We start from the raw sequence: 21,073 nt of genomic DNA on the forward strand, positions 1-21,073 counted from the left end.
ATCCACTAATAACAAAAACCATCCATCCATCAATCTTACCCTTTTTCAGCAGAGAGTGATCGACGCAGTGCTAACATTAGCCGGCCCTCACAGGTGCTGTGCAGAAAACACAAATGTATTCATTCATTTGAGAGAAACTCGATCATATTTTATGGAGACAATGTTTTTCTGGTTTTCCCTAATGTCCTCCGGCTGCTCTGCCTGAACCCTCGGTGATTTACAGAGTTTCCTAAAGAACAGATGGCTTGACTTGTTGCTAAAGTCAGCGTTAATAGCGTACCACGTAACTTTACCAGGCTCCAACTGAACCTTGCCAGTGCGGGAAAAGAAAATCGACTCCGAGACCAACTGTGGCCAGTTCAACAACAGGGCATCCAGTACCAAGGTTAGCTGCTGTTAGACGGTTACCAGTTGCCCCTTTGGTCATGCAGCTAACGTCAGCAGTCCTATTAGCTGACTAAGTGTAGGCCAAAGAAAACCAAATTTGCAGCCATCTGTCTTGGATGCCGAGAGCCCACTTATCACTTAATGGGCTGTCTTCACTGGGAGCTCCTGCTGACCCGGTCAGCCAGAGTAGCCTACATGGTGGGGGTCCTCATTTACATTCAGTGCCAAAACTGTAAACACTAATCAAGTCCCTCTCTACCTGATCTTTTTTTACAGCAAACACGTAAATATGTGGAAGCAAATAACACTCAGCACTCCATTTAATTTGATCTTTGAATGAAGAAGGTGAGAAAAAGTCCCATTATGCGGATTTAAGATTTAAGGGGGTCTATTCTGAGCCGAGACCCATCCTCCATCCAAGTTTTATTTTGTGTAATTCCTGCTGACTAACCAACCAGCAGACACGTGGAGGTATGATGCCTTTTTCCATGAAAATAATGCAGTGCAACGCAAATCTAAATCTGTAAACTGGTATTCCCCTTTCACTGCGGATGAACCATTGCGGTCTAGATTGACTCCAGATGTGTGCTTTTTTAGGCTTGTTGTCGATTTCGATGGGTGGCCATCGAACGCATAGTGGAAGAATACTGGTTTGTGGGCAGACAGACGTGCGAGGAGCAGGTGTATGCTGTAGTGGTGCAGTCCTGGTCCCCACCCCCTTCGCCCTCCGCTGTTTAATGACTGTGGTACAGCCCTCCGCTGTGGCTTTGCCCCACCCCTCGTGCCTTTCTGAGCGTTTGAAATGTGCAGGCCAGATGTTCAGGGCTTACACCTGTAGGAGACACAGTCTTTGACATGGTCTCTGTGGATCCGTGATGAACACACGCGCACGCACATATGCATGGCCGTGCGCGTAGCCAGATGTACATATGTCCATGTGCCCGGCAGACGTGCATGCTAATGGGTGGGAAAAAGATGCATCGGCAGCCAACATGCAGACAGACGCGCACAAACTGCTCCATGTTTAACCCCTCATTCATCACCGTTCACGCACTTGGCACTGACGTGAATTCCAGGGTGCTGGTGGGGTAGCGGGGCGTCCAGTTTTATGCCACCCTGGTGCTATTCACCTCTCTCCCATGTCTCGCCCTCCCTCTGCCTCCCTTTTCCCTTTCGATATTGTGTGCCATTACGCTTCAGCATTTTGTAACCGGAGACTGTCTGTCTGGCTGGTGCAAGCTAATGGAGAAGAGCAAGTGTATGGAGAGGCTATAGGAGAGACAGTCTTCCTTCCTCGCACGCTGCTGTCAGAAAGCATACGGGCCTGATTAACGACAACAGCCACAATAGCTCTTTATGCATTCTCTCCCCACTGCTGGCCTGCTGCCAACTCACCCTCAGGGAGGGAGAGGTATACATGGTGTGAGGACTGTGTGTGTGTGTGTGTGTGAGTGTGGCAGAGAGGGAGTGAGGAAGATGAGGTGTGTGATATGTTCTGATTTTGTGCCTCTGTGTGTGCGTGGTTGAGGAGAGGGAGAGGTAGGTGCAAGAGGGAGCATTCAAAAAGTGCTAAAGAGAACAATCAGATGCTACAAATCCAATTCACAACTCTCCTATCACCAATCCATTCTGTGAAATAACATACAAAATAAAGAGCCACTCACTGCGGCGTCTTATATCTATAACGTCTATCAAGGATCTCTCAAAATGGCCTCGATGTAACCCCCCTGCTCTGAGGAGTAAAACTAGTCGGGACTGTTGTACCAAATATAATTGGGAGGGGGATGAAAATAGCCCTGAAACTTTAGATTTCTGTAAGGTTGTGTTTTGGGTCTCAAGTCTCTACTGATGCCGAATACTTGTGGGTGAGTGTTTGCATGCATGCGTGTGTGTGTGTGTGTGTGTGTGTGTGTGTGTGTATACATGCATGTGTGCACGTGTGTGTGTGTGCATGCGCACGGCTAGCTAGCAGCTATCTCCCCTCGCTCCTAACACAGAAAGGTTGAGAAGAGCCATCTTTCATCTCCTCTGCATCATCACAGCGTCTGCATTATTAATGGCCCTGATTACTGTAATCAAAAATTCTTATTTATTTGGAGGAGTCGGAGGAGGGGGGAGGAGGCAGCGAGGCCTGGGCTTCTCTCTCCAGACAAAAAACCTTTGGTCTCCAGCTTTAATTTTTCAGAAATAGAGATGCCGCAGTGCCCTATCTTCCCCAAGTTCGGAGCTAAGCTAGTTAGGCGCACATAAACATGCAAATACTGAGGCACAGGCGTTCAAACTTTTTTTCTCTCTCTCTCTCTCTCTCTCTCTCTCCTTCTCTCGTCTTTGAGCATCACGTACACTTACACGCACAAACACGCGGCTGCACTGAGATGCACATGCTCGCACGCACATCGAAATGACTGTCAATAATAGCGTCTTAACGAAGACAATCATCAACACCTCCAGACAGCCCAAAAACGATAAAAAGCAGAACGCACTCATCCCTGCCTTTCATCTGGTTTTTGAGCTTCTTTTCCACCTCCTTTCCCTCCTTCAATAAAGTCTGTCTGTCTCCTTGCCTTCCTCGCTCTCTCTCCTCCTCCTCCTCCTCCTCCTCCTCCTCTCCTTGCTTCCTCCACCATCCACTCCACCCTGTCTAATCTTTCCAGGCACTGCCATTTGCATGCAAATAGTCCATTACCCAGTGGCAGGGAGACACAGCCAGGAGCTCACTACTAGGTAATCAAGGACAAAAGGAGTGCAGGAGGGATACGAGAGGAGAAGGGGAGGAACAAAAAAAAAAAAACGAGAGAAAGACAGAGCTGGGAGAGCGAGGGAGAGCAGTGAAAGATCACAGGTGAATTAACATTAAGAGAGAAAGGCACAAAGCGACTTGGCAGAAGAAAGGGAGGCGAGGTGAGGCAGGGAGAGGAGGAATACAGTGCGACTAGCGGAGAGATGACGTGTTTGAAGAGGTGATTGGAGGCACGGATCTTTGTAATGTAAAAGTTACAAGTTAAGTTGAAGACTAGAAATGAGCGGAGTGCAGCCCTGAGAGCGCCAAGGATCAAAGAACACTTTATTGCAGCTTGTCAGCCTGTCAATCTACTGCAGGTTTACGAAATGAAAGACTGTTACACCGAAGTAAGCATCTAGAGGAAAAGGCTTTCTCCCCGCGTGTTTTGTCTGCATTTTAAAAGAACAGCTTGCAACAAACAGCTTGTCACCGTGGCAGTGCCCATAAAAAGGGCAAATTTGTAGCATTTGAAAAAAAAAAGCTGCATTTCAAAAAGGAATTAAAGGCATACCTTGACATTTGGAATATATTTGGTTATTTTTTTTTTGGCAGCGGATATTTGTCACAATGAGGGAAAAACATCCGTCCGGCAGTTTTCCGTAAATAATGTCCGCCGTGTTAACATTCCTCACAGGAGCCGCACCAACACTTGTGATTTGAATTTTGCGAAGGACAAATGCAGTGTTGACGAGCACGGTCTTTTTAAAATGTCAATGTCAAACAATGTCAACGCATCCTTACCAGGTACACATTCTTCGCTCGAGACGCATCGACTCAAATAGTGAAACGGCAACGATATGAGTGACATACGCTGACAGTATTTATGTGGAGCTGCTGAAGCCATCCGCCGAGTAGTCGACTAATCTAATTTTACAAATTAAAATTAATTGACAACCCTGATGCTTAAGCAAGAATCTGTAATAAATGTCAACCATTCACTGGTTTCATTGTTATAAAGGGAAGATTTGATGTTTTTCTCTGGTGTGGGGCTTTCTAAAATGATGTCTATCTTTAAAATCATCTTTCTTGGACTGTGAGTCAGACAAAAAAGGAATTTGAGGGACGATACCGTGGATTCTCAGAAACGCATCCATTTTGACAATCGTGTGACATTTACTAGGCTAAATAAACGAAATTATTTTTGCATTTTCAATGCTTTATTTGATTTGCACAGCTGAGGAGCAACAGGAAACGGGATGAGGGAGGTGAGCTGAGGCCGCAACATAAACTACATTCTTAATCAATGAGAATGAGAGCCCGACAGCTACATATAACATCAGCACGCTAACATGCTCACAGTGCTAACAGGTGATTACCACGTTTACCATCTCAGCTTTGCGTGTTAGCTTGCTAACATGTGCCAATCAGCTCTCCACACGAATGGGGGCGTGTGGGAAAGAATATCGGTGCTGCATTAAATCTGTTGCTTCCTGTCGCGATAAAATTACCAATAAACGGATTTTTGAATGAAAACACGCAGCAGCTCTAAATGGATTCCACTGTTAATTCGACCTACCAGAGTTACTACCTGACACTACAAGCTTAATTTACACACATTTAAAAGAATTTGGTGAGATGTTGTATCCTTCCTTTAAGTATTTCAATGACAGAACTGCTCTGCTTTCCGGCAGTTTGGCCTCCATGTTTAAATACGTTTGAATGATGGCAGACGTTAACCGACACCACAATGCCGCCAATACATACATTATTCTTCCACTTTGCCTTTTTAGGGGTGTTTTCTAATTAGTTAGACAGATGTTGGGATGTATCTTAAGATGATTTTTATGTAATGTATCAATTATTCCACAATCGCAGTATCATGATACTGTTGTTATCATGGACAACGTAGCGCCATGTGAGTTACGCTGTGATATCCATGAAGCACAGCTGAGGCTGATAAACCAAAGTACTGCACAAGTTAACCTTGAATTTCAAGCTTTGTGCCAACCGCTTATGTGGATGTTGAGATACATCATGTGTGAAAACTTTGATAATGTATAAATCTTTGGTCGCATTGAAAGAATAGTCGTGGATGATAATCCATCAGTGATTAGAGACCACTGTGGCCATCCCTGGAGCCATGTGGCTAGCATACCTAAAAATGTCAACTAGTCAATAGTTCCCCGTGTTAAATTTGAGGATCTGCTGCTATAGTTTTGTTTTCATCCCCATAAATTGACTCTGTTTCAGCCTCAGAATGTTAGAAAACAAGTCATTTCGAGGATGCCATCTTGGCTTCTCAGAAGTTCTGACGGCTCGATTTCACCATTTTGTGATTTCATAGACTAAATGACAAAATGATTCATCCCCCAAAGTAAAAAAACAAAACAACAATTGGTAGATTAATTAAAATGAAATAATTGTTAATTGCAGCTCTGGGGACGAGGCAATGTTTGAATCCTTGATGTTATAGATTTGTAAACACAGTCTGTTAAATTTCTATTTTTTTTTCTCCAGCCCTTCATCTTTTCTGAATTAACACAATGAGTTTTTCCCGCCAACAGTTAGATCAGTCTACTTTGTCAGTTGCGTGGAAGAAATAAGACGGCCTGCCTAATTATGAAAAGACTGCAAACAGATGATGACATCTCAGGGAAACGTTTTCTAAAAGTTGAGGATTTCAGTCTGCGCCGCTCGTCCATCCTCCTGCCTCCTGCGTAAGCCGTCATCGTAACCCACATAAACCTTCTGCCATAACCTCTTTTGTTCCACTTCTACACGTCTCCGCCATCCAACACCTTGTCTCACATTCAAGCGCGTCTCTCTTTCTCTCGATAGATGCTTGAAGTAACTAAACTTCTTCTTATGGGAGAAGAAGTAGTGCATGAACGTCAAAGCAAATGAGCCCCCACCGCCGCCGCCGCCGCCACCTCCGAACCCCTCCTGTCCCCTCCTCCTCCTCTCTGCGAAGCAGTTGATTGCGGCCCGTTTGATGTCCTAAACGCGGCGTGCTAAGATTTGCTCTCTGTTCCTCGCCGAGCCCGTTTGAAGCTCTGCATGAGCGACACACATTTTCGACGTTACACTCTGCTAAAATGGGCAATTATTTTTTTCCCCCCCCTTTTTTATGTTTGGCTTTAGAATCGCGGCGCACGAGGAGGAGGGGGGGAAGAGACAGGGAGCGATGACTTGCACCCACACATTCCTCTAACTAAGACGTAAATATGCATGGTGCAAAGACCTTTCTTCTGAGACAGGCGCTTTACTGTTTCCTAAACTTTTTTTTTTTCTTTTATTCTGTCACAAGCATTACTGAAATTACACCTCCTGCAGATATCACCAGCATGCACCTATTAAGACCCATATATTACTGTCAGTAGTGCTTGGTTGAACCTGCTTCAACGACTCCTCAGCATCTCTAAGCACTTTCATAAGCTTCCTCTGTCGGTCGTGGGAATATAAAAGAGTCCTCCGCGAAACAAGTTGCTGTAAAGGGGTTTTATTCACCGTGCGAAGCGCTACAGAAGCCGCCCCAGGCTCGCTTTTTCTTTCTACACCCACCACAGCAGCTCCAAGACAGTGGCTTGGAAGAAGAAAAACAAAAAGCTCTAGCCTTGGACCTGCTCCTCACCCACCCACTCGTCTCCATGTGAAGCAAGGTCACCACTTTATGTAGGTTTATCATTTTACAGACTTACATTTGACACACAGTTGATCCAAAGCTCCAGAGCTCCGTCAGACTGCGATATCCGCTTGGCTGCGGGTTTAGCTCGGTGCACTGTGGCACATTGGCAACATATGCAAACGCGCGCACACCCGCACATACACACACCGAGGCACACACACTTCTCTCAGAGCTTGGCCTGTGCCCAGCATTGCACTCCCCTTTTATGACCCTTGCTTTATGGTTTATTTAAAAAGTAACAGTCCCTTTATAGGTCATTAAAGCAGAAATAAAAGACAGCAGACGGCCTGCAGTGAATAGAGGAGTGAGCAGACGCCAGCCAGATTGGCTTGAAACACACACGCACGCACAAATGCGAGCGTATGCGAGGGTGCAGGCGAGGCCAAGGGTTGCGACCCTCCTGGTGGCAGTGGGTGGTTGCACATCATCACTTTACACATCGTTACTCCGGGCGTATATTGTGCCGCGACAGCGTGCGAGTGGGGACGCAAACAAACACATGTACCACACGCATACATGTACGGAGAGATTAATTAGACATTTTTCGAGATGGATAAACGAAGATGATAATACATGCAAATGCGGAGCTGATGCAAGCACACACATGTAGTGGAGAGCGTGCGGCAGATATCCTGGCAGGCAGGCAGGCATGAATCACATGTAATTTCATCCTTTTAGGTTTCCCCCCTCTCTCTCCCTCTCTCTCTCTCTCTCTCTCTCTCTTTCTCTCTCATGCTTACCCTCTTCTCATTCACACACACTTTGACCTGTGCGTGATGGCAAAATGGGCATGATTAACTGTACAGAAATGTCAGCCGAGAATAATGGCTGAAATGTAATTACTGAACGAACGTGGTCCACAGAGAGACAAAGCAAGACGGGGAGTAAAAGGAGAGGCAGAGATGAAAAGAATTCAACGTTATTGCAGTCATCGAGTGCGCCGGCGCTGCGCGTCGCGATAAAAACAGAAATTCTGCGCGTGTTTTCACGCTGGTCGAAAGTTCGTGTGCAAGAGCGCTCCCCTTTCTGCGTCAGTAAATGTGAGCACATGTGTTCAAAGTGACACGCGATGATGTCTCTCGTTGTATCCAATCAGCTACGTGATTGACTGCGTCTCCACAGTGCCATTAGAACTGCTCGGCGATCGTAAATCTAAGCGCACGTCTACGGCGACACAGATACACGATAGAGAGATCTGCGTGAACTTTGTGACAGTGAGCATTGAGAAAGTAATTGAGCGTTAGCTTGCATGTCAAGCGTTAGTTCCTGCCTTTGCTTTAAATAATTCTGTCTCATTCGGTGTATTGTCCTTGGACTGATGTGTGAAGAATGGCGGTGCGCACACATGTGTACTAATTGTGTACGAAGACAAAAGGCAGGTGAAGAAACACAGGGAGTGGGCGAGCGCGTGTTTCTTTTAATAGCGCAAGACGTCGCACGGTATGTCTCAGTATTTGCTAACAAGAGAGAGAGAGAGAGGGAAAAAGCAGAAAAGGAAAGAAAGAGGCTTGAGTTTGGAGCGACAGAGTTTTCTATACCTTATCTCATGAGAGCGTCAGACGAGGACCATTAGTCGCCTTTTGTGACATTTTCAGAGGCAGCTCTTTCCTTCTGGATGAAGTTAGGCTGGAGCTCTGCTTTGCTATTGCAGTGTGATGTCTGACATTAGCGTTGTGTGTGTGTGTGTGTGTCATCTCATGAACATGTGGTCCGTTTTTTTCTTTTTAACCGTTTGCTTTCAGGAACACGGCTGCAGCGACCCTCCTCTCTCTCTCTCTCTCTCTCTCTCTCTCTCTCTCTATCAGCTCATCTCTCTCTCATCTAGCCGACCACAGAGCAGGAGAGAGAGAAAAGAGAGGGCGCAGAGAGCGAGGCCATAGTCTTATTAGTGATAATGAGAGAGAGCCACTCTGCCAATTTACATCTGTAATCTGATATTAGCTCCTGCCACCCGCACTAGAAGAAGCACATGCACACACACACACAGACGCTCACGGGCGTGCACACATTTGCACCACAGACGTGGGCGCACACACGCTAGCACATGTGAAATTAGTTATTCATATTCATGTAAAAAAGCAAAACTGCTTTCGGGGTGAAAACTAAAGCGCCTCTCGAGTACAAATACGCTCCAAAGAAACCAGAAATATCAAAACAGATGCGAGGAAGAAGGTGACGTCAGCGATGCTAACTCGCTAACTGACATGTGATCATCGTTTTGGGCGCATTTTGGGTTTTCATCCTTGCGTGTTTTTGCACAACTCAAGACAGCAAACAGCCGGGTCTAACCTGATATGCTATAACTTGCATGATGGGAAATGTAGGATCCGGCGCTTTTGGAAACTTGAGCCATTCTAGGTACTGAAAGTCAGGATATCTGCGTATGTATTAAGTGTTTTAGTAATGAGAGCTGTATGCCACAGCACTTGGTCTGCCCCACAGGACATCCTGAATCGTTAACCGTAACAACGAAATCAACAGAATTAGGGAGTGCAGAAGTCTGTGCAGGCCAATTTAGTGCGTGAAAAAGAATAACAAGTCACCTGAGCTTTTGAGGAACACAGTGTTTCGGATAAAAAGATGCACAAGGTGAAACGACACATCTTTTTACTAAAGCCACAGGTTGTAAGAAACTAGAAACCCAATGCACCAGTAAAAATAGAAATACTCCTAGTGTTTTATTAATCATAGGTCCGGGTACAGACAGGACAGTGAACCCAGATGAACACTTAATTATGAATACGAGATTCCATTTCCACTCCTCAATCCCACACACTGGACCTTTCAGGAAACATTTCAAGATATTCAAAGGCTCAATTTCTGATGTGAAAACCGTCTCAGTTGTTTGATGGGCTCCAATTTTTGTTGCAGTCTGCGGCTTCAGTGCAAAGATGTGCTGTTCACATTGTGAATGAGATGCCTGGCGAGGAGTCTGTGTCGAAATGTTGTGTCTCAGTGCCAGATCTTCACATGATTGATTTTAATTTGCACCTTCTTTGCACTCCTAATGCACTCCTTAATTTATTACACAAGAGCGAAAAGCGGCAGCAGAGGGGTTTTTTTACGCGCTCGCGGCAACACGCGCGCCTGCAGACGAGCACACATATATTGACGTATTCTCTCAGTTCTGCGAGACCCATGCGGCGCAACACAACATTCATGCTAAACCTTACAACACGTGTAAACCCTCACACATACAAACTCACTGTATGACACATATATGAGGGAAATTCATCCTCAGCCTGTTTTCTAGATCGGGAAATTGATGGATAAAAGAAAGCAGATCCTCTCGGGCGAACGCCGAAGAACTCGGTTGATTCTCGGGAACATGTTCATGAATATTCCATCGACACCGGAGAGGCGCATCTCTCAATCGCTCTCAATCCCTTGTGTTTCAATTAGATTCCAAACCACCCAGAATCAGCTAATTGTCTTGAGCACTTGAGCATGTATGGCAGGATCCCCGCCGCCGGTGACTACAATGTGGGTTTCAGCTACGAGGGTGACAGAGCATTATGCAAGCCAGAGGGGGAAACCTTTTAGCTATAACATCACACACTTTTAACATACTGTCATGTTTAGCAGCAAACTATTCCACCCCGTCTCTCTACACGTGCACGTCGCTTCGGCGTAACTTTTGTCATCCTGGCGGGAAGAGCGCCGTATGGATCTGCGCGGTGAAGCATTAACTTACAGCAGCACGTCTCGCTCCGAATCGAATCCGCTCAGTTCCTGAAAGCTTTTTAAAAGCACATTATTTAATGCAAATAAAGTAGAATTATGACCGCCGTATCATTTTCGCAGGTATCAGGGTGTTATTCAACAAACCGTCATCTGCCTACAGTTCTTCCTGTTCGTCTTATAAGTGCAAATTAGGCGACAAATATACGATTCAAGTTTGAAAGAGGACAGATGAAATCGGTTGTATTGAGAAAGGTATTGAGGCAAGTCCAAGGCTTTTAAATGCAGATGGAAAGCAATTAACAGCCGGTACGTGTAATTTGTGTAAGAGCTGCTTGCCATTTCTTTGCTCTGCATATATATATATATATATATATATATATATATATATATATATATATATATATATATATATATATTTTTTTTTTTTTTTTTTTTTTTTTTTTTCTTTAAGCGTATTAGAATCTTAAATTCCAGCCACTTTGACACCAGGGACAGGTTGGGATGTATGTAAAGAGAGAGTCTTGGTTTGTTTATTTGGTAGATAAGCTTTTTTGAAATAAGTATATCGTGCCTGTTTATTTCAATTTGATATCTGGAACAAATGCCAATATATATATGTTACTGCTTGCATGATTCCTGAAGAGCAAAGCCTGTTGCTCAGTATAGTTATTGCTACCAATAAACAAAGGATTTTGCAAACTGAATAAAAGGCGCTGATCTTGTATCTCTTCTTGTCTGAGGCGCACAGCCAGGATAATATTTGGGGGCAACCTAAGAATTTTGGGACCTCTCATGCCACTCATATTGGAAAATAGGAATGATTTTTGTACATTAATGTCAGATTATTTACAACATAATGGTGATGAGCGCTGGTTGGAGGGGCCCCCTGGAAGTTTTTGCCTTGGTCCCCTCAGCATTTCTTCATGAGGGCATGTTCGCCAAAACGGACTCCAAGATGTCTAATGGAGCGCATGATGTAGAGCTCAAACAATTGCTCGTTTTATCAATAAAGTCAATTGACAGGAAAGTCATCTGTAACTGTTTTGCTATTCGATTAATCATGGTCTGGTTTCCACTTTTAAAATTTGAGGGTTTGCAGCCTTTTCTCTGTCTTGTATAATAATAATTGCTTTAGAAGTTTGGATTGGACAAAACAAGATATACGATGTCATCATCTGGGCTTTAGGATACATTTCATAGCTCAAACAAATACTTGAATAATTGAAAAATGATCCACAGATGAATTGATGATCTAAACAACTGTTTGTCTAAGGCCTTGTCAAATATAAAAACATATCTTGTCACAATCATTTCTAAGTATTATTTTTATTCACACCAAGAACACCTCGATCACAACTCTTTTTCTAAATCATATCTTGATACAATTAAGACTGCAGTACGGGACTTTTACATATAAATGAACATCACTATGTCACTCACACGATGCTAATGAAGCCTTTCACTACCAGATAAACATCTCTGTATTTCACAGGATGCTGAAGTTTTTAAGTCTGTGGTAACTTTCTCTGCGCTAACGCACCAGCAGGGAGGTGTTTTACATCAACCAACAAAGTTTGGTTATCCAGAGTTGAAGGACGGATGAACTGTAGAAACAGAGCACATTGGATTAAGGCTGGAACATATAGCATCGGAAGCACATCGACAGCGTTTGTGGAATTACTGTCACTGCCAGAAATAGTAGACAAAAGGTCGGCACTGCAGGTTGTTTAGAGATTAGTTTTTGCACTCTTGATAATCTTGACAACCAAAAGTTTACCATCGCAGCTCTTGAGTGTCACGGAAAAGAGCACACGTCTTGGACGTATTCCAGCCTCCTGTCTGCTTTCATCTTACTGCATTTATTTTGGCCCGTATGTAAATTTGATATATGTGGATAACGATGTTTAGTCATCCGTCAGCGTGCTGAGTCAGAGTCTGGCTCCAAATTGGGATATCCATCATGCAAGAGAGAAAAACACATTAATTGGATTTAAAACAAATATGGTATAGTTTGAAGGATGGTACATAATTTAAAGGTTCTTGCTCGACAAAAAAAAGCAGCAGAACCTGAGACGTTTTCATTTCTTACCCGCCCGTTCATACGCTGATCTTTCTGCTATATGGATGTCACATTTTGGAATAATCTCAGGGACCTTCTGGCCTCTCATTTCTCCCTCATCCTAGTGATAATGTAAACCTGTGACCTCAATATCTGCCTTAATTTAACACTCTCCATTCTACGCTTTCCTTTCAGCATTAACCCGAAGCTGCATTAACCTTACTTAGCGCCTCAAAGTGCCTAAACCCTCTTACCTTCGAGTGTGGAGAGAAAAATAGAGCCAACCTAAGCGCCGTGCGTGCGTGTGCACTGCATTTCCTGTTCGACCGAGAGTGACTTCTACTTCTCCCTTTCAATATTGTGCGCGCCGTCTCCCCCCTGCACACCGCCAATGTACTGTACCACACAGTCCTTCTCACCAATTACCTGTCTGTATCTCTCCGTCTGCGTCGTGTGATTGAGAGAGGGTGTGAGAGGAAGAGGAGGTGCGGATGTGTGTGTTTACTTGTGTGTGTGCATACCTGCATACATGGAGGCTGTGCACGTGCGTGCGTGCGTGCGTGCGTGCGTGCGTGTGTGTGTGTGTGTGTGTGTGTGTGAGAGAATGTGTGTCCACGTCTCATTCTTCTGCCTCTGTTTCCCCTCCGGATCTCATGTATAATTTATGGCGCCTCTCATGAATATGCTAATTAGCCGGCGTGCAGGGAGAGGTGAGAGGGCTTCCCCTGTTCTATTCTTACATTCGTCTGATGAGAGAGGGATGGAGAAGAGAGAGGGAGAGGAGGGGGGGGGGGAGAAACTGGGAGAGTGTGTGTGCTTGCTGCTGGAGAGGGGAACGGGAATAAGTGAAAGGAGGGAAAAACGACGAAGGGCAGAGGAGGAAAACGCTGGAAGGAGAGGAGTGTGGAAATACATTTACGAAATCCTCGGCGCTTCGACAAATAGGCATTGTGGCAATATGGACGGCGGCGAGCCCATGTTGTGCTATATTGTGTTGGAGACAAATGAATCACCCATGCTGAGGGGACGTGGAGAGGCGAGATTGGAAGAGGTAGTGAGAGAAACGGGGAGATGAGAGGGGGGGAGAAAAAAAAAAAAAGGGAGAAATAGTTGTCATTGTTCCATCAGCATTTCAGTCGTGTTTTTGAAGGGGCTAGACAGGCAGGCAAATAGGACCGTTATTCCAGTTTCAATTGCTTCTCCCATAAATAGATGATAGGTGCCAAGATTCTGAAGACGCGTTGAAAAACACCCTTCTGAGTATCGTTTCGAGACAAAGGCAAGAACAGGGGTGACGCAAGCCCCGAGCACTAATCAGATAAATTGCAGCGAGAAAGAGAGGTAGAGGGAAGAGAGATTAATCCAATAGCTAACAAACTAGCAAACTAAACATCAAACGCTTCGCCTTCAAAGTTGCGTAACATGAAAAACCCTTTAAACCACATCAAAACCCTCACAGACAGCTGAGGGAAGATCTCACTCTCCTTTCTTCTCTCGTTCTCTTGAACTCTCACTGTCAGTCTATCTGCAAACCTCTCTCCCTTTTTCTCTCTCTCTCTCTCTCTCTCTCTCTCTCTCCCTCTCTTTCTCTTTCTCTCTCTGTCTCACACTCCACCTCTCTCGCTCTCCCTCACCCCCGTGTCTCTCTTCTTCTTTTTCTGTCTCTCTCCTCGACTATCTCTCCTCGGGAGTTCAATCATGAGGAGTGAGTCTCATGTGAAATAGTGCATGGCATGCAATATGTGTGTGTTTGTGCGCGCGTGCCGATGAGTGCGCACGATCTCTGCTTGAATGCGTACAGTTAGCTGAGTTTCTGTGTGTGTGTGAGTGTGTGTGTCTGTGTGTGTGTGTGTGTGTGTGTGTGTGTGTGCACGCTGTCTTCCCTCCTGGCACCCTCTGGGTAGAGAGAGCATTCCAGCGGGCAGCTCATGATTCAGCATCTGTCGCCCTGCTTATGTAAGAGAGCAGACACAGCCTGACTGACTTAGCTGACTGACTGACTGGGTGAATGGCTGAGTTACTGACTGACTGACTGACCAACTGACTCAGTAAACAAATTGATTTACCGAAGCGCAGACGGGCCGACTTGACTGACTGATTATCTGTCCGGCTAAGTTCGGGGATGCGGTTTTACATTATTGAAGCAGCACACACAAGAGTTTTCATCAATATTAACACTTTTTTTTTTTTTTTTTTTTTTCGTCTGAACAACTGGAAAGCATCACATCGAACAACGTGCGGACTGTGTGTCCAGATGGGGGTTGAAGCCAGTTTCAGAGATGATGCAAACAAAGTGAGTGGAAAGATGTGATTAAAGCTGGGGTTTGTAAAACTGGAGAACTGGAGTATCTGACAGAAAAAATCAGATGTCCATCCTTCATTGCCACCCCTCCAAAACTCATGCTCTGCGCTCAACATCCACACCACCAATACTATTTAGCACTCGAGAAAAAGATTTAGTTTGTCCCAATATGAAGTTTGTGACATGCAGCACGCCAAAATCACCAGGTGATCCAACTACAGTCAGTCATATTTTGCAGTATGCAGGCCAGCGTGCTTTTCCGGCGACAGTCCCGCGCGCGGCAGAAGATATGTCTCATACGTCATAATGCGCCACGCAAAAATAAACATTTGGCGGCTCATTTGACAGAATGACTGACACGGCAGTTACAGATTAAGGCACATATAAGCCTTAGTACTACTTTCTTTTTTCGTGCTAGGGCTGCGATGAATATGGGAGCAAGAGGGTGAATGTTCAAGGCCCACTGTGTTGACAAAGTAGTACGTCCGAAAAGTATGCACACCGCATGCCACAGTGTGTACTTTTTAAGGGTGGCTGCAGTCTGTACTGAAAGTAAAAAACAAAAAGCTTGCCATTGGGAACGCGCCCATGAACACACACCACCTGACTACACTGTCTGCCCTGTAGCCAGCCATGAGATGCGTTAGCAACTAGTTTGCTGCGTTCAACAAGCTCTCTTAACTCTTTTAGTCTGACAAATACATAAATAAAAGACTCTCTTAAATGCCACAATCGTGTCACATCTTGAAACAATCAGCTGCCATGAATGCACCTCAGACAAAAAACACCCCCCTGCTAGGCAGTTGCTGCTCGCTGCTGTGCCCGTGTGCTTTGTGCTAACTGGGTTAGCTGCTAAACGAGAATCTGTCACTGCTGCAGCGACTCATTCTTCAGCTTAGGGTCTGTGTACTGTGAGCGCAGCATCGCTAAACGTAATTCCCATTCAACATGCATGAAAACACTTCATATCAGCATAATGAGCTAAAAAAAAACGACTGAGGTTATTGTTAGTGCTAAACCGTGTTCAGTTAGCATGTTAGCACTGGAAGATTCTGGCTACACTCTAGAGCGACGAGCTGGCTTGTGTACCGTGTAGCTAGACAAGACAAGGCTGGACGAAATAACTGAACGGCCCGTGCCAGCTTTTTCTTTTCTCTTTTTTTGTCACAGCATTTGATTTACTGATTGCTGTCAGGATGTTAAGAGATCTATTCTGCAAGAAATGCTCGTAAAGTAGCTCACAAACCCAAGCTTTAAGGCGCTTCATCACCACAATCACGTCCGTCTCTCTTTTCCTGTCCATTTCCTGCCCATCTCTACACCGACAACTGTCAAATTTAAAAAACTGAGACAAGAAAAAAAGAATTCCTCTCCGTACCAAACCAGAAACAGACATCTATAAAACAAAGAAACCAAAAAAAAAAAAACCCATATCCTCTCCCAAAAATGATGCTTGAATTTGCAAGCAAAAGGCGAGAAATAGAAGGAAAATGCAAAATGCAAAAGAGACTCGGAGGAGAGAGAACTTCAAGAGGACCTTCAGGCAAACTGTGGCTCAGCACTGAAACCCTTACATCCAATAAAACCCTCCTCCCTGTGTGATGTCCCACTTCAAGCACTAAAAGCAAAGTATGTTTGAAATAAAACTTGGTCTAACTTGGTCTGCTTAGTAGTTGATGTCTAAATCTAACCATCACTGACTCAACAGAACTTTCGGCCCTGACTCACCAGCCTGGTGATGCTGACCAACTAACTATCCGTCCTCCTGATGTGACAGCTGTCGAGCGAACCGACTCACACGCCGACTGAAGCCGGATGACTGATGGGCACGCTGGCTGCCTGGATGTCTGATTAAACGTCTGATTGGCTGGCTGCCTGGCTGGCTGGAGTCGGGGCGAGAGCGAGAGAGAGAGAAAAAAAAAAAGAGCGGAGAGGAGAGGAGAGGAGAGGTGGCGCACGGAGGCAAACCAGAGTTCATTACAGTAAACTTGCAGAGGCAGTGGTGACAGGCCGAGAGAGGGTGCGGAGTCGGGGAGAAATTGAGAGTGACATGAATACTCTGAGCCCCCATGCAAATAGATGCAGTTACCTAGATGCCCCCCCCTCCTCCTTATACAGACACAATGGCATAGAAGCACACATGCACACACACACACACACAAAATAGAGAATAGCCGCTCACACACAGAGAAAAAAGATTAAGAGTGGAGGTTCATGTGTAGAGTGTGTGGAAGGCTTGTTTCTACGGCTGAAGGTTGTCAGTGGCCGGGAGCACAGAGGACAGAGGTAGGGGGTAAGTCCGTGTTTCTGTGTGTGTGTGTGTGTGTGTGTGCGTGTGTGTGTGTGTGTGTGTTTGTGTGCGAAAGAAAAGATAGAAATGAAAGGAAAAAAACAACAGAAAGAAAGAAATATCAACAAGGAACGAAGAAACGATGAAGGAAACTGGAAAAAAGAGAGGAGATTGTGCTCAGCAGCATGACCTTCAGTGTCGGGCTGTGGGGAGGATCAACCTCTGGGAGACATGGGCGGCTTGGCAAAGTCACTCCTACACAGGGCTCGCTGGCAGACAGGGTCAGGCCAAACAAACACACACACGCAGAAACACCCCACACCCGGAGCCAGCCTGTAGCAGATTCTCAGCCAGCAGATATGAGTTGCAGTAACACCCGTTATGAGTGGGCTCCTCTGGCCCGCTTAAAAAAAAAAAAAGAGCACACCTCCGACGACGCACACGCGCATGTACACACTCTCCAATTCACACATCTCACATTAGTGGCCACAGACAGAGGAGAGGAGGAGGAGGGGGAGGACGTAGAGATGGTGGAGGAGGAGGGGGGAGAAAGAGAGAGAGAGGGAGAGAAGAGAGAGCGAGAGAGAGAGGTGTCGCCTCTCCTCGCTGATCCCTTATGCTGAGAGGGATTTGCATACATTTTTAATCAAAGCAAATTAGATCATAACCAAATTAAATCACGCTTTCCAGCCGCCCCCTTCTCTGTCTGCCTCCTGTTCCATCCACCCACCTATTCCTCATCATTTAATTATAGTCACTAATAGGTATGGTTAGACAAAATAAAAAAAAAACGCTGCACACATATGGAGCAAACCGGCAAAAACATACATGGAAGATCTCTTTGTTTTAAACTCACCATCCATCCAGGAGTGAGATTCAAAACACGGAAACTGGATTTCGACATATAGTAGAAGCTGAACTGATTTTTAAGGTTTGCGTCTGCCTTTGCAACATTCGGCGGTTATGCTACTGTGTCGGTCGAACATGTACCAACGAAGACGTAGCAATAAATCAAAAATGAAAACACACACACACACAAACACACGCACGCACACACAGGCAAAGCATGCACATTGGCCAACAAAACAGTCACCCACCACAGAAACTAGACACCTCCTCCTACATTCCTCTCCACACCCTATGCTGCTTAACAGATTGGTATCGGCCCCCATCGCTAGCGACTGCCCATTACACAAAGACTTCCTACTGTTGTCCGATAACTCAATCACAACCCTATTACAGGCAATCATCATGAAGTCCACCTCTTCACCGGCCCAAACACGCTTTGTTACAAACCCAATTTGTCACGATTTCATCCCAGACGAAACGCATGCACGTGCCAATTTGCACACACACACACACACACACGCGTACAGTACACAAACACATGTGCATGTTTAAGTGCATTGTGTTTCTCTTTCTTCCTGTCTCACACACATGCACGCCGGCACACACAAATGTGCCTGCAGGCCTATCTGAGATGCAGACTCCCATGTCCCAGTAAATGATATTAAAAGTCATATCATGAATAAATCAGCAGGCAGGGCCCAAACGTCTCCTCCATGACACATTTACATACAGTAGACAGAAGACAGAGGACAGGGAAGATAGAGAAAAAGGGGGGGGGGGGGGGACAAGAATGCCAGAAGGTAAAAGCACAGTGCATATAAATACACTGAATACACTCATTGGTGTTCTCTTTATCAATTATTCGGCGGATTATTAATCACTTTGTCTGCAACACGTCTGAAAATTACTTGCATTTGATCGCTTTAACGGTCCGAACAATAAAGAATCTGGAACCAATGGATTTCTGTCCATTTTGCTCAGAAAACTGCAGTTAATCGCTCGTCTGAATCGTCACTAATCGACTTATTCATTGATTAACTGTTTAAGCTCGACTGTAAACACACAGAAAACCCAATACTTTCAACAATATGTGTGCAAAGCATCTCAAATTTGCATGAGCACGTGATAGCAAAGTCAAATTTTGTATCAGTTCCAATTGGCAGTCGTCCACGAACACAGGTTCATCTGAGTCAAGCTTGCTTAAACCTTAACCAAACCGAGCGAGGACGGCTCTTTGTAGCGCGTGCCATAAGATTTCTCATTAACAGGTTAAACTCACCTGGAGGTCGGCTCCTGCTGCTCGAAGCCATTTACGTTCCACAGAGATGAAGCGAGAGTTTCTGGCCCATTTCAATTCCTACCTGGGGGAGAAATATGAGACACAAGTCCGGAGGCTATAAACAGTCATTTCCACAGTATATTTAAAAGGAGTGCAAACACTTAGGAGGCCTTGTAGAATCGAGGCATTTCAAATCTGAGCGTGCGAACGGTGACTCTAATGCTCGAAGGCGTGATTAGTTCAATGTTTTTTTTTCTTAACATCAAGCAGCAGCTGTAAGAACTAAAGAGATAACTTGAGCCTTCATATAGAAATGAATTATATTTTCGAAAAATCTGTCTTTAATTATTTCAATCTAAAGGGGTGCCAGGCAAGGGGCCAATTTTGCGAGATGCTCGTCCATGTGTTTTGTCTCAGTGTTAGTTTGGATGTGTTGGCCTAAATCAAAAATTACCATACTAATGACAATAGTGTAAGATGTTTGTAGAATGTTAATGGTTTCAAGGCTATGGCTAGCTAAAGTTAGCTGTGTCGCATCAACAAATAACATGTGTTTGCTTGTTTTTGTTTGTGGTTAGCGTTAGCTACATTGACCAAAGAGCGCATCCATGTTAAAGTTTTTTACTTGCCTTTTCACGCACACAGAAAATGTTGGGTTTTTGGGCATGATTAGTAGAGTGTTTTTCTCCAAACAATGAGCAGCAATTGTAGGAAGATCACATGCTAGCTTGCTAGAGGCAGCTAGCAAATATCTTATTTGGAGTTTCATCCATGTATTTAGTGTAAGCTTTAGCTTAAATTACAAATGACAACATGCAATGAGAGTAGTGTCGGATGTTTGCAAAATGTTAATGATTCAAGGCTATGGCTAGCTAATGTTTACTGTGCTGCCTGAATAATTAAAATGTTGCTTGTTTTTGTGGTTAGCATTACTTGTCCAACAAATATGAAGCAAAGATTTCATTTTTGGGTGTGATTGCTAAGATGTTTTTCCTTAACACTGAGACACAGTTGTAGGTAACTACATAGATAACTTGAGGCTTTATTTAGAAATGAATCAGCCTACGTCTAACATTATTTCCATCATGAGGTGGTGCCACATTGCTCAGGCAACATGCCAAATTTGCTAGCTTGCTGGAGGCAGACTAGCAGACTTCTCATCTGAAGTCTTGTCTTTGATTTTGTAATAGTGTTAGCCTCAATGAGAAATGGCAATACACAATGAGAGTAGTGTTTGTTAGATGTTAGTGGATTCAAGTCTATGGCAAGCTAATGTTTGCTATGTTGCATCAAGTTTGCATTGAGTTTCTTACCTGACAACAAACATCTAGCATAGAGTATCGTCCACGTAACTCTGTTCTTCCTCCACCTTTTAGTTGTACACACAAGTTTAGTTTTTTGCAGAAGTCCTAAGCAGACTGCAAAGGCATAAGGTGGGTAGTTCAATGGAACTGGGAATGTGGAGAATCCCAAGCTTTAATGCACAGTCATTGAAACAGCTTGAAATCTCCAGTAAAGCTGAAACAGTGACTTCATTTATCAGTCTATCAAGAGAAATTAAAATCATAAGCTTTTATTTGTCAAACAAGTTTCAGCTTCTCAAGTTTCAGCGAGAGGATAGCTACTTTTTTTTGTTATGTGATTTTCGAAGTGACCGTAAACTGAACATTTTTTTAAAGTTTAAAGCTGTTGATCACACGAAACAAGCAGTGTCAAGTAAAGTTGGTGTTGAGGCAATTATTTTTCCTATTATTTGTTTTTTTATATATTTTATAGACCAAAAGATTGACTTATCAACGTGAGAAAATTGGCTTTA

The 21,073-nt window shown here is 44.5% G+C and overlaps 1 long non-coding RNA gene across 1 annotated transcript; it reads right to left on the minus strand.

Annotated features, from left to right (window-relative positions):
• Positions 1-39: 39 nt before the first annotated feature.
• On the minus strand, positions 40-20,664 carry LOC115567903 (uncharacterized). The gene is made up of 3 exons (XR_003981293.1): positions 20,571-20,664; positions 19,258-19,339; positions 40-96 (listed from the first exon to the last, which is right to left on the minus strand). It is a non-coding gene; the product is annotated as an uncharacterized LOC115567903 (long non-coding RNA).
• Between the last annotated feature and the right edge of the window lie 409 nt (positions 20,665-21,073).

This window comes from Sparus aurata, chromosome 17 (assembly GCF_900880675.1).
Source record: "Sparus aurata chromosome 17, fSpaAur1.1, whole genome shotgun sequence".
NCBI classification, from domain to species: domain Eukaryota; kingdom Metazoa; phylum Chordata; class Actinopteri; order Spariformes; family Sparidae; genus Sparus; species Sparus aurata.